Genomic DNA, 13,720 nt, shown 5'->3' with positions numbered 1-13,720 from the left:
TCTTTCAAGGTTCTTAATTAGGTCGTCTGGCATTTTGGCCATATGTATCCCAGCTTTGAGTTTCTGTGAGGCTCTGGCAGCTCTTATATATCCTTCAGGATCAAAATTCTCCCTAGGCTCACCCAGAGTCATGCCATAGTAATCTAATTTATTCTGTAATAAATGATAACTCTTTGAACTTTTGACAATGAAATTAGAGAAAACTAATAAACCTGGAACAATAGATTGTTTACCAAAATCAGTTAAATGTTTAGCACTGGCAATAGACAATTGCCTTATAATCTCCAAGCTAGCCACTCTGTTTGGTACCGTAATTGGAAGCATGTGGGGTCGTCCTTCAAATCCAAATACCCTTATTTCTGTGTGATTATCATGGCAATACCAATCACCCCAATTATGTTCAATCTGTGATTCTGGAGAGAAATCCTTTGGCCTGAGGAACCTCTTGATTTCAGGGGACAAAGTATAATCCCTGTGCTGTCCAAAAGCCGCACTGAGAGGTTTCACAAAGTATTCTTGAAAATGCCAATATTGGTTATTCATAAACCTCTGGTCCCATGCTGATACCCACAACTGAACCGGCTTCTTCAGACCATTCTTATCATAAGACCTAATGCTGAACTCTTCTGGCCAGAAGTTAATTTCTTGTCCACAATAGAGAAGAATATGTATTAACATGGAGTATAATGAAAAGTGAACATTCACAAGGTCTCCTTTCAATTTTTCCAGCCCATGATTCAAGGCATCTGCAACATAAGTGGCAAAATCAAATGACCTAGGGTCTTTTGATTGTATATCAGCACATAGAACCATAACCCCAATATCCATGAGTGGATGAGCCTCTAGGCCTAGTACTTGGGCTGCAGCATAATACGTATACTTGAAATATGGATGGAAGTGGTTGACATCAAACGGCACCTTGTCATCTTTGCCAAACTGAACAAATGACCCACCCACTTTTGGCCTGTGAACAGGTAGCCTCCAAGTCCTGTAGATATTTTCCAAACTAAAGAATTCCTGTGAAAGTTTCTTCATATCGATAGTCTCCTCTACTTCCCAGTCCAAATCAAAAACCATATCAATAGTCTGCTTATTAATCACTACTAATGTATTCCCTCTGTAATCACATATGGTTTTGGTTCTTGGGTTGTAGCAATCTACCAGAGCTTTCATTAATTCTACATCTACAAACACATTTGGGACTACTAACTTGCCTAAATTCTTCTTCCATAGATTGCTTATGGGTTCAGGTGCATCCCTTCTTTTGTAACAAAACAAAAATAATTCATGCCCTCTTATCTCAGTCCAAATGTCTCCTAAATTTTCAAATCTGTCTTCTAATCCTTCTTCTTCACTTTTGATCTTTTTTGACCTTACACTAGACGATGGACACTGGTCTAATAAGTCCTGAGTCAGAGCTCTCCCTTCTTTCTTCTGTCTCTTTGGCTTCTCTTCAGGGTTCAGCTCTTTTCCTTTTCTACTCTTTTTAGAAGAAGAAGACAAAGGTTCCATAATTACAATAAATAAGAGAGACAACACTTACTTGGTGGAATGCTCAATTCTTCTGGTTATCGTTCACAAGTCTCCGCAAGTTCTTTGCAATTTTCAATCTTTTAGCATCGATCTGGTTCTTACGAAAATTCACTCAGTTCAACTGTAATCGTATGGGCAACTTGTGTACAGTTAATGTTCTGCATCTATAACGGCTACTCAAGTGTTTTAAACTTAATTGTAGATGTGACACTCTTCAACTGGGCCTTTAACTCTTTCGCGGGAAGTACAGTTCGCTCAAAATGCTCATATCTCAAGTTATCGATGAAACCCTTGTCTTCGGCCGAGTGTTTGAATCTTCCATCGAAAGCTCATTTTCTTCGATATTATTGTTTCGGTGAAAAGCTTACGTCGAGAAGCCGCTTTTAAGACTCATTGAAATCACTCTTTCATCGATAGTCCCCTTTTTCGATAAGTCACATGTAATTTCCATCGAAATCATTCTTTTCAGTGAGTTTCTTTCTTCGGTGAAGGCCTTATGTATGTTCATCGATATCCCTTTTTCATCGATATCTTTTTATCGATGAAACAATTTTGCCTTTGCTCGACGTCATGCTCATCGATGAAAACTTGTATTTCGATGAATGCCTTTTGAGTTTCTTCGGTAATGATATTCCTTCGAAATCACCTTTTTGCCTTTTTGTTTTTACTTTTTCGATGAAACTTAGAGTATCGATGAGTGGTTTTCTACGTTCATCGAAGGTAACCTTTTGCCGAAATACTTTTGCTTAGTTCTTGTGTCGATGAAAACACTTCTTTCGATGAAACTTCCTCTGCAATGCTCGATACAGTTTACTGATCGAAATATCCATTAGTCTTCATGCTTATGGAAACATACATTTTTTTTTATATATTTTTATTTTCAAAAATAGTGCTCAACAGCGGCTCTGACTGAGGATGGAGGCATATTGAATATGTCTTCAAGAATCCAGAATCTCTAGTTAGCGCAGATATGATGGTATTTACAATGGAAATGGATCCTAATCTGTTGTACAGGTGATACAGAATGCTTCAGGAGAAGAAGTTCTTTAAGAACTGCCCATGTACTGGCAATTCTTGGACCTCCCCTGTCGCGTTTTGAAGCAAATAAGAATCCTCCCCCTTTTTGTCTATGATCACATATGGGCCGATCCACAAGGCTTCAAATTTACCATGCTTGCCTTTGTCTTGATTCCTGGTATTCCACATTAAAACCCAGTCTCCTACACAAAATTTTCTGTTTGATGTCCTCTTGTCATACAACCTCTTCATTTGATTTTGAATCCTGATATTCTGCCTTTGAGCTTCTGCCCTGACTTCATCAAGTTCCACTAACTGCATTATCCTTTCTTGTGATGGATCTTCAACATCTATCTCTTCTTGAATCATAAATCTATGTACAGGCAAGAGATTATCCAAAGGTAATCTGGCCCTTTTGCCATAAACCAATTCAAATGGAGACTTTCCTGTGGATTTTTTCACAGTTATCCTGTCTGCCCATAGTGCAAGATTCAACTTCGAATCCCATGCTTTTTTATTCTGTCCCAACATCTTTTTAATGATCTTTAGGATATTCTTGTTGCTTGATTCAGCTTGCCCATTCCCCTGGGGGTGGTAAGGAGAAGAATGTGATATCTTAATGCCATATTCTTCACAAAAAGTGTTGAATTCCTCTTATCTGAAGGACATGCCATTATCTGAGATGATCCTTGCAGGAACACCGAATCTAGTAATAATGTTCTCCATTAAGAATTTTATCACCACCTTGCTAGTGGCCTATCTAATGGTTTTCCATCCTTCCATGTGGTGTTATAAGGCATGTCATGTAGTCTAGGTCTCTCAGGATGCTAGTATTGCTGCTTCTCTGTTTTGTTTACTCTTACAGATAAATCTTTCAGGGCATTTAAAACTTTGTCAAGCTTATCTTCATCTCTATTAGCCTTGGGTGCTCTAGGATTGTATAACCTTGCATCCTCTCTTTTTCCCACTTTACCAGCAGCCTTTCTGTTGTTTTCTATAATAATAGCATCCTTCATAACATCCCGGAGGTCTCTAGGATTTTTGGTTCTTAGCTCATAGTTTGTTTTACTGTCATAAGCATTGATATAATACAGAATGCTCACCTCAGGTACTGGTTTCATCCTATTGGGGATTTTGTTTAAAACCCTGTTAAATCTTTTGTTAAAATCTATCACTGATTCATTTTGCTCCTTTTTTATACTAATGATTTCGTGCAAAGCAAACTCAGGGCTGTTATGGTCTCCATACTGCTCAAGGAACAAATCTTTGAATCCTGCAAGATCTCTAATGGATGCGTCAGGCAACGTCCTAAACCAATCTCTTGCATCCTCTATTAATGATTGCATAAACAACCTGATCTTGACATCTTCATATGGTAACCCAAAATCCTCAATTACTGCGTCAAAGGCTTTACAGTGAGCCTCACCTAAAACTGCATTACTTCCTGTGAACCTTGGTATCGCTGTCCTGATTTCATTTCGGATAGGATATGGGTATACCATCATTCCTGAAAAATCAAACTGCCTCATTTGCTCCATATTTATCAGTCCATGCCCTCCATGAGGATTCCCAAAGTTTTGGTTCACATTACCATACAAGGGTATTTGGTTTTGATAAGGAAGAGGGTATTGATTCTGGTGTTGATATTGAAACTGATTAGGGGGTGGATGTTGGTTATAAAATTGACCAGGGGGTGGGTACTGACTATGAGTATGTGAATTTTGCTGGACTGGTGGTGCACTTGATTGCACATGATCATCCCTTTTGCTACCAAACAAGGGATTCTCATAAGCTTTGAAATCATTACCTTTTGTTTTACCCACTCCCTGAGCATATGTTTTCTTGTAGTTGTTTACATCTTTATTAAAGTCATCCTCACCAACATTTATGCCCAACTTGGCACACAGCTCCAAACATTCCTGAGTCCTTCCTGAATCTCTCATCTCAGCAGCTGCCTCCATCATTTGTCTAGTTAAATCTGTGAATCTATCTGTAGGGTCTGCCATACTTGATCCTGATGGAGGTGGTGTGTACTGTCTGGACCGTGCTTCATGATTTTCAAAACCAGGGGGAATTTGGCATCGCCCCTTTTGAGCTTTATATGCTGCAACCAAATCTTCATTCACCGGGCTTGAAGTTGTTGTTCTATCTTGTTCTTTTAAGGGCGAATGTTGGCTACTTTCATGTTTATACTGGTTGTATCTTTCCCTCATGGAATCATTCATGGGTTCTTTATTTTTGTTCTTTCGTTGAGGGAAATCTAATTGGGATAAAGATTGTCCTTTTGCAACCGATCTTGTTCCGTGCATTGATATTCTTATTTCAGAGTCGCCACCTCTTTCCTAGAGGATATGTGTTATTTTTTCTTCTGAGTTCTCTCCCACAGCAGAGTCTTAATAATTCTCCCCAGCAGAGTCGCCAATCTGTTGGGTCTCAAATCAATAGATTGGATAGGTTCTAAGGAAATGCCAGTCCCTATGGTTAAACCCTCCAATTGACTTGGCCAACATGTAGAGTGAACCTGTTTGGTTGCTTACTCTCTCACTTTAGGCTCTGCAGGACCTAGGCGGGTATACCTATTCATTGAATGTCTCCAATAAACAGTGCTTTTTATAGAAGATATGTTATCCTAATCTGATATCTCCTGATCTTGAAATGGCATGAGTTCCTTGAATGGAGATATAGCAGATGAGTTCAAGATTGTTGTTATGATAATTGTTTGCTTTATGTTTCTTAATTACTTCTATAGTTGTCAAAATGAAGAAATGATGAGGGTAATTTGTAATTTAGCCAGTGCCTTCTTCGTTAATTGGGTTGCAGAGTCATTACAATTTTCTTCAGGACTTATGGTGCGAATCTGTGAGACAGTTTTTAATTCATCCCTTATGAACCTGTCAGTTACTATTTCTGTTAAAACCAAATGAATGCTTATATTATATGCTGATTGAGTGAATTTAACCCTACCCTTAAGGGACCAGTCAATTAAGCTTTGCAAGGAACAATTACAATCCGCGAGCAAAACTTTTGTTGCAACATTATAACATAAAGCATAGATTTGATCTTAAGAACATGAATAACCTTATCTTTATCAGACAATATCACAGACGATCGCCAAAAGAAAATGAAATAATCCACAACACACATGCAGGGAAACAATTGATCAGGATTTGTATTCCATTATAGTTCGTACACAGAAGACTTACAGGTTGTCGTTCTTTCGCTCTTAATCCTATCTAATATCTATCACCCCTTACATTACAAAAATCATTCTCATATATATATGAGGATGAAAGCTCTTCACGAAGAGACACGACCCTTTACAATATTAATCATTAACTTTGGATATTTCTAAACTTAAGTAAAAAGAGATTTAAGAGCCCCAAATGATGAATGTAATCATCGTCTTTGAATGTTTTGATTCGAGGAGTTTGCTTCTTCAATTCATCCCCCAGCGACAGATACTTGAATATTATCTGGTTGATAGTAGGGGCCATATCCTTACTCCGATCAATCTCTGACAAGGCCCAATCCTTGACGCTGATGAGTTCTTTTCGCAGATCCTCCAAGGATATCACCTCTCCTTCCTTGTAGACGGAAGGCATTCCACCGGGTTTATCATCATCTAATTCTTTTAAGTCTCTCCTCAGCGTATCCTCGAGTTTGACATGATTTTCCATATACGCGTTTCCCTCAGCCTTTTCCTCTGGTGACATGGTATCGACATTGCTCAGTACTTCCTGCAATCATGCTCTTAACCGTTCATGCTCTGTTAGCGCTTTTATTGTTCCATTGTAAACTGTCCAATATGGTTCGACCTGTAAGAGCATGGTGTTAAACCGATGTCCTATAATGTCGTTGACCAATTTGTCCATCTTTTGTTGGACATTGTCTGCGCGTTTATTGGCCTTTTCTGCCTGATACTTCCAGTACAGAGCATCAGAGACGTCATCCAAGCTGCGTCTTGCGGGGTATGAGGTGTATTCGTTGATAGGAGTCCCCGTCTCTAATTGCAATACCTTTGCCTGCAGCTTCTGATTTTCCTCCTTGGATTTTTCATATAGTCCCTTGTATGTAACGTTCTCTCTGACCAAAAACTCTGTCTGGTCCAAGTTCAATCTTGCAACATCCAGGTTGAGCTTTGCAGTGACCCTAGGATCAGTCTTTCCAACCTGATGAACCATGAGATGCCCAAAGGTTTCTTCTATATCCACAATGATAGGCCTCTTCCCCTTTGGATATAGTGCCCACTGTAGGAGAGCTTTCTTGTCTGGATCATATCCAGAGCCTAGGAACAGTTTGTCTATCTCCTGGGGCAACACTTGTTGATTCAAATCTTGTTTTTTCAAGAAGCCATCAAATAAGAGTGCTGAATTGATATCCCAACCAGAGAAGATGATTACACCGGCCTCTTTTAATAATCTCCTCCCCTTTTCAAGAGTCATGTCTTTCATGAGGACATCAATTTCATCCTGTAATCTCTTCATCTGCTCCTCCTCTGGTCTTCCAGCCATGCTTCGTTTGACATGAGCCCCTTTGTATTGGTATAAAAATGAAAGGAATTCCCTAGAGGAGGCGAATCCATCATCAGCAATGAAGTCCTCATGCTCAGTCATTCTTATGTCAACAACATCCTTGATGTTGATTTCTCCTGTGTCCATGTTCATTTCTGTTTCGAAACCAGGAGGATAATCCTCTCTAGGAGAATCAGGTGGGATACTACTGGCGGTTGATTTTGGTGACATGTGAGCTAGGGGTTGACTGTCCTTCTCAGTATTAATGAAGTGAAGGAATTGTGAAGGAACCCTATGCATGACTTCTGCTTCATGTTGAAGCAACCTTTTAGCTATTTCTAGAGGGTCTTGGAGATCTCCAATTAGGTTCCCATCTATCATTCCTCTCACCCTCTTCCACTTGTAAGCCTCCCAAACCAATTCACTCTTTTCTCTCAAAGTTTTGGCCTCCTTTCTTTCAAGGTTCTTAATTAGGTCGTCTGGCATTTTGGCCATATGTATCCCAGCTTTGAGTTTCTGTGAGGCTCTGGCAGCTCTTATATATCCTTCAGGATCAAAATTCTCCCTAGGCTCACCCAGAGTCATGCCATAGTAATCTAATTTATTCTGTAATAAATGATAACTCTTTGAACTTTTGACAATGAAATTAGATAAAACTAATAAACCTGGAACAATAGATTGTTTACCAAAATCAGTTAAATGTTTAGCACTGGCAATAGACAATTGCCTTATAATCTCCAAGCTAGCCACTCTGTTTGGTACCGTAATTGGAAGCATGTGGGGTCGTCCTTCAAATCCAAATACCAATATTTCTATGTGATTATCATGGCAATACCAATCACCCCAATTATGTTCAATCTGTGATTCTGGAGAGAAATCCTTTGGCCTGAGGAACCTCTTGATTTCAGGGGACAAAGTATAATCCCTGTGCTGTCCAAAAGCCGCACTGAGAGGTTTCACAAAATATTCTTGAAAATGCCAATATTGGTTATTCATAAACCTCTGGTCCCATGCTGATACCCACAACTGAACCGGCTTCTTCAGACCATTCTTATCATAAGACCTAATGCTGAACTCTTCTGGCCAGAAGTTAATTTCTTGTCCACAATAGAGAAGAATATGTATTAACATGGAGTATAATGAAAAGTGAACATTCACAAGGTCTCCTTTCAATTTTTCCAGCCCATGATTCAAGGCATCTGCAACATAAGTGGCAAAATCAAATGACCTAGGGTCTTTTGATTGTATATCAGCACATAGAACCATAACCCCAATATCCATGAGTGGATGAGCCTCTAGGCCTAGTACTTGGGCTGCAGCATAATACGTATACTTGAAATATGGATGGAAGTGGTTGACATCAAACGGCACCTTGTCATCTTTGCCAAACTGAACAAATGACCCACCCACTTTTGGCCTGTGAACAGGTAGCCTCCAAGTCCTGTAGATATTTTCCAAACTAAAGAATTCCTGTGAAAGTTTCTTCATATCGATAGTCTCCTCTACTTCCCAGTCCAAATCAAAAACCATATCAATAGTCTGCTTATTAATCACTACTAATGTATTCCCTCTGTAATCACATATGGTTTTGGTTCTTGGGTTGTAGCAATCTACCAGAGCTTTCATTAATTCTACATCTACAAACACATTTGGGACTACTAACTTGCCTAAATTCTTCTTCCATAGATTGCTTATGGGTTCAGGTGCATCCCTTCTTTTGTAACAAAACAAAAATAATTCATGCCCTCTTATCTCAGTCCAAATGTCTCCTAAATTTTCAAATCTGTCTTCTTTTGTAGTTTACCAGATGTCACTCTGAATGCACACTTTTTTGGATTTAGTCAAAGTTTGAATTTTTCCATTCTATCTAGTATAGGGCCTAGCTCTTGAATATGCGTGGATCTCTTCATAGTCTTTACTAAAGTGTCATCAACATAATCTTCCATATTTTTATGCATCATATCATGAAAGATAGTAGTTACCTCTCTTTGGTATGTTGCTCCTGCATTCTTCAGCCCGAATGGCATGACATTCTAGCAAAAGGTTCCCCATGCATAGGTGAAAGATGTCTTTTCTTGATCTTTGGGAGCTATCTTGATCTGATTATAACCAAAGAATCTGTCTATTAGTGAGTACATTTCATACCTAGCAATCATATCGACTATCATATCAATGTTTGGCAATGGAAAGTCATCCTTCAGACAAGCTTTGTTGAGATCTTTGAAGTCTGTGCAAACCCTAATAGATTTGTCTACCTTTGTCATAGGTACTATGTTTGAAATCCATTCCACATAGTCTATAGCTCTGATAAATCTAGCTTTTAGTAGTTTTTCTAACTTAGCTTTGACTAGTAGTGCCACATGAGGGTGCATCTTATGGAGTTTTTGCTTGACTGGTTTAACTCCTAGTGTGATAGAAAGATGATGCATGATAAGATCAGGATCCAGGCCTAGCATATCAAAGTATGTCCATGCAAAATTGATCTTCTTTTCTGAAAAGAGATGAGTGAAATCTTTCAATTCTTCAGCTGATAGTGATTGAGCTACATGAATGATGTGTGGTGTCTCTTGACTCCTAATATTCATTGGCTGAATTGCCTCGATCAATATAGAAGACCTCTCCTGGAAGTGACTTGGCAGTATATCAAGTATCTCACCTTTAGGTGCCTCAGAGAGGTTTTCACCCTTAGGTACATCCTTTATTTTCTCTTTTTTAGATTATGATACCACCACAATGTGGTTTTCGCCATCAAATCTTTTATTTTTATTTTTCTGATTTTTGCGACTAAGATACTTGATATCTATTTCAATCATGTTTTCAGTATGTTCGCTAGTGGAAGAGTGCATGGGTTCAACTGCGTTTAGGTAATAAGCTAGTGTGTAGTCATTGGAAAAAGTAGGTACATTCACAGGTTAGTCTTGTAGACTACAGTCAATTAACTTAGGATGTACCAAGGATAGAGTGTGGACAGGTTCGAGGGAGTTCACAATATTGTCATCAAAACTGCGAATCGAAAAGTCAAGTTCCATAAGGATACCTTGCGTACATGTCTCGAGACCAGGAAAAGTCAAGACATGATTATTAAAGTGCACGTTAATATTTAGTCGACCTAATCCAATAGACCTACTCGTAGCATCGTTCTCTACGCTAGGATGAACTTCATATCAAGGTTTGACAGTAACAAGTTCGGTAGACAGATTCTTGCCATTTATATCAAAGGATTCAGAGGATGAACTTCATATCCAGATTCTTACTGGGACCAAATTGGATACCCATGAAGAATGTCTTATAGGTTTGATAATCCCCCCTTCTCTTAACTTAGTCAATTCTTGATGCATCTTGGTTTCTAACAAGGGGTTAATAGGTCTCTGCTTTTGTCTGAAAGGCTTAGCATCTGGAAGTAAAGGGACTTCATGTTGAAACAAGTCTTGTTTATACACCTTTAGGTCTTCATAAGACCAACCAAAAACATTTTTGGATCTCTTCAATAAATTAATAAGATTAGTTCTGACATGAGGGGGTAATTTCTTTCCAATGTATACTAACTTAGGGGATGATTCAGTCCCCAGGTTTACCTCCTCCAATTCTTCTAGCTTGGTGGTAGACTACTGATGTAAATGACTATCATCGTAGCTGAACATACTCTCTAGCTCTACCAACCCTTTAGGTATCTCATTCATTTCCAATTGGACCAAGTCTTTTCCGAACATTGTTTCCTTGTTGTCAACCACTTCCACCAATGCATTGCAATCAATCTTCTGTCCATCATAATCATCAACACATTGAATGAACCTAAGAATATCTTCATCATCAACAAAAACTTGCCAATTATACACATTATTAGGGATGGCAGGCCTAGACTTTATTTCCATAGTGGATATGCCAGTTAGTGTTGCATCATCATTTATCAATGCAACATTAGCTGAAAAATATGTCATGATATTCTTTGATCTCTCTATCCAATTAATAGAAAATGCACTAAAATGCTCAATGGCATCCCAAACTGCATGTTTATATCTCTTTAATATATCATTTTTGGATGCATATTTGGATCTTACCTGAGAGACAACCAATTTTGAATCTCCTAAAACTTTCAGCAGTTGTATCCCATGCCTCTTTGCAACTTCAAGCCCTAATAACAGAGCTTCATATTCTACAATATTATTCATGCACTGAAAGGCTAAGAGAAAAGAATATTTAAAAGTTATCCCTGATGGGGATACAAAAAGGACTCCTACTCCATACCCTTCTTTGGAGCAAGCTCCATCAAAATACATCTGCCATAAACCATGTTGTTGTGATTCTAATTCAGTCACAATGGGGTCAGTATTCTTCAACTGAGATAAAATTGGTTGTAGTCTGAAATTATCAAGATCCACATCAATCATACAATTGAGCATATTAGGTTCTACATTTTCAATTACTCTAGGAGCACGTGGTTCTTTGTACAGCTTGACCTGATTCCCATTTATTGGGATGGTAGCATAAGATAAATCCAATTGGACATTTCCTCCTATTGTTGTTGCCCATTGCCTGGACAACAACATACCATAATGGGGCTTAGTGTCAGTAACAATAACATCCATTTTGTAAGTTGCCTCAAGAAATGCTTTTATCTTCACTTCAACATCTCTCATTGTACCTACTACAGGTACTTCTCTGTTATCCATAGCATAGCATTTTCCATATACAGTAGTTACTGACAATCCTAGTTTTTTCATAACACCATAAGGCATTACATTAGCAGCTGCACCTAAATCTATCATATAGTTTTTTATCAGCCAGTTATTCACTAACAAAGTAACATAAAAAGGATCTACCTATGAAGGCTCTTGAGTAATATTTGTTCCAACATAAACCTCTAGGGTTTGGAACTCCTGATCCTTTCCATTTTTGACTAAAACGGTGGGTAGGACTATGTTACTATCCGATATATTAGAAAATAGAGATAAGGCAGCTTCTCTATGTTCTTTTATTTTCAGTAACTCTATTAATGGGACAGTAACTTTGATTTGTGTAAGAGCTTGAGCCATGTCAAATATGGAATTACTGCTTAATTAAGTATTAGCTCTAACTCTTTCTGCCTTAGGCTAACTTGCCTTCTTCGTTGTGGCATCTCCTCGTGTATCATTTGTACTTTTATCCTTTGTACTCTTGGATACATATTTAATCTGATCTTTCTTTTCCTAAATCACTGGACGAGTAGTAGCACTACTTGTCCCCTTTTGAAAAACCTCTTTTATAAACATAGAACCAGGTTCACCCTGATCACTATCCCTTTTGGTGCTCCTTAGGTTGTAATTGTGCTTTGCCTTAGCTATAGTAGCTTTGGTGAGATTTTTCACTTCTTCCTCACTAGGTCTTCTAAGATGAACCTCTTCATCTTCAATGGTTACCACATTCAGTGTAGGATGCCATTCAAGTGTTAGTTGTCCTTGGTAGGACCTTTTACTATCCAGCACATCACAGTCACTAAATTCACTCTGCAAAGACTCCTCATCACTTTCTATAATAGTCTCAAACATGTTAATATCAAGCTCAGCCTCTTATCTCATGGACTCTTCTAAGGCTTGAACAACTGCACACTAATGAGGGGAATGTGGACCGTCACAAGCAATACACCAAGGAGTGTTCTCTATGTTATGAACATTTTTTCCTTTTAAGGGATTAGGGGTATCTGGGCTCTGAGCATTCTTAGGCTTCTCAGTCTGAGGTTTACCATCCTTCCAGTTGGTATTATAAGGCATGTCATGCAATCTGGGAGGTCTATCTTGCCAGTTATAGTGAGGCTTATCATTTTTATTTACTTTAGCAATTAGGTCCTTCATAGCAGTGACTAACTTCTCTATCTTATTTTCCTCCTTAGCAACTTTGTTTGGTTGTTGTTTTGTTTCTTGCCATAACCTACCATTAGTTCTTCTTCCCAATTTCCTAGATGCTTTCCTATTGCTCTCCACATTGATAGCAATTATGAATGTATCTCTTAGGTTATGTGGATTTTTATCCCTCAAGATATAAGCCATTTTGGAATCAAATGCATTGTAATAAGTGTTCAGGCACATGTTATCATCTAACCTCATTACCTTATACAACATATGCATGGCTTTCTGAAACCTAGCGTTGAAATCAGTGACCATTTCATTATCATATTTTTTGATATTATTAAATTCATTAAGCATGAAACTTACATTTGTTTTGTCACCATGCTACTCTTGAAAGCAATTTTTAAAGTCCTCCCAAGACCCAATGCTACTAACAGGGAGCCCTCTATACCAATCTCTTGCATCATCTATTAGGGACTAAACAAATAGTTTCATTATGACATCTTCATCTATTATCTCATAATCATTTATTAAGTCGCCAAAAGATTTTAAATGCTCCTCTGCACTAATGGCATCATTTGTTGATTTTGTTTGCAGCTGAATCCGTTCAATAATACCCTCTTAATGTTTTCCCAGGGGAACCGTACCTGAATATCCCATGCGTCGAATAATTTTGTAGATTGGACCATATTGTGTTGAGGAAATCTCACAATGTCATACTTCTTCATTTTGACTATCTTCCTTGAAGAGCTACTTAAGAACAGCATCCTCTTCTATTTCATCTGCCAGGGAAGTAGAAGATTGTACAAAAAGACCATCATATATGATATTCAGAGT

The sequence above is a fragment of the Cryptomeria japonica genome, chromosome 11 (genome assembly GCF_030272615.1).
Source record: "Cryptomeria japonica chromosome 11, Sugi_1.0, whole genome shotgun sequence".
NCBI lineage: Eukaryota > Viridiplantae > Streptophyta > Pinopsida > Cupressales > Cupressaceae > Cryptomeria > Cryptomeria japonica.
The sequence above is the reverse complement of the archived record's forward strand: the minus strand, read 5'-3'. Positions refer to the sequence as shown.